Here is a 1,165-nt window from a genome sequence, read left to right as displayed (position 1 = left end):
AACATTAGTTTACCTCGATCAAGTTCCAATATTAGGTCGGTAGGTATATCTACCTCTATCTCTTTATTCGATTGTAACCACTCAGAGCAAAGCTGACAGAAAAATTGTGCCTAAGATCCACTACAATAAAGGTTGTGAAAAACTGTTGGACCTATTTTAAATCGCCTGATTGATTGTGGACGCAAATTCGCATCAAGAAAAGATTAAATTAAATTAAATCGTATCGATGGAGTCCCGGTACCAATTCTCTATGTTTTACTGTCCGTCTGTAGTCCAGATGCTGCCCAGATGATGTCCATTTGCATTGTATTGCACGATTCAAATTTCTGATCGCGTAAAATAGTACTACCTAGTTGTTTAGTGATTTTCATCGGAGACAATTGTTAAACCAGATGTTAAGCGAATATTTTCTAAAGAAGGCAGGGTCAATTTTCCTTTATAGTTGCAAAATATGTAAAACGAATTTATTAGGGCTTATTTTCAATGATTAATTGTGTTTACCACGCATCAAAAATGTTTTTTCCCTTCATATACCCTTTGATTCCTGTATGATTAAACCTTCTCAATTAAGTTTAATTTTTTTAGTCTTGGATTAGTTCGGTTAGAATATTTTTTTTCAATCTACGCGCGATGGCTTACACTGTGTATGTATACATATAGTTTGTCAAGTGTAACCTGTCTCTATAGCTCTTCCTCGTTTTACCGTATATTTTAAGCAGATAGAACGTCTTCAAATCACCAAAATTAATTTTTTTTTTAGTTCTATCCAGATACAAGTTGAAGCAGCGAAAAGTAGTAAGTAATGCTTTCAACGCCAAAAACGATTTTGTGCTAAAAAATGAGCATTCAGTAATAGATCAACTCAAAGTAGCTTTCATCAACTGACGTCAAAGATTGTACATGCAAAGCAAATAAGAAATTACGAATAAAAATACAGAAACTCAAGCAGAAGAAGAGTTTACACAAACCCAAGAAGAGCAATATGTAGAACCTCTTGTTGAAGAATATTAACCAGAGCCGAAATACTAAACGTAGAAAACCCGCGTTTGAGCATATATTTATAGGCAACGACCATACCACGTTGAACAATACCGGTTCTCGTCCGATCACCGAAGTTAAGCAACGTCGGGCGCGGTTAGTACTTGGATGGGTGACCGCTTGGGAA

General features: G+C 35.7%; 1 pseudogene; it reads left to right on the top strand.

Moving 5' to 3' along the window:
* Positions 1–1,063: 1,063 nt before the first annotated feature.
* On the top strand, positions 1,064–1,165 carry LOC125503624 (annotated as a pseudogene; the record flags this gene model as incomplete).

Source organism: Dendroctonus ponderosae, unplaced genomic scaffold (assembly GCF_020466585.1).
Source record: "Dendroctonus ponderosae isolate FM_Combo_2020 unplaced genomic scaffold, Dpon_F_20191213v2 Dpon_F_20191213_2055, whole genome shotgun sequence".
Taxonomy (NCBI): Eukaryota; Metazoa; Arthropoda; class Insecta; order Coleoptera; family Curculionidae; genus Dendroctonus; species Dendroctonus ponderosae.
Note: the sequence above shows the minus strand (reverse complement) of the source record. Positions and strands in the feature narration are given on the sequence as shown.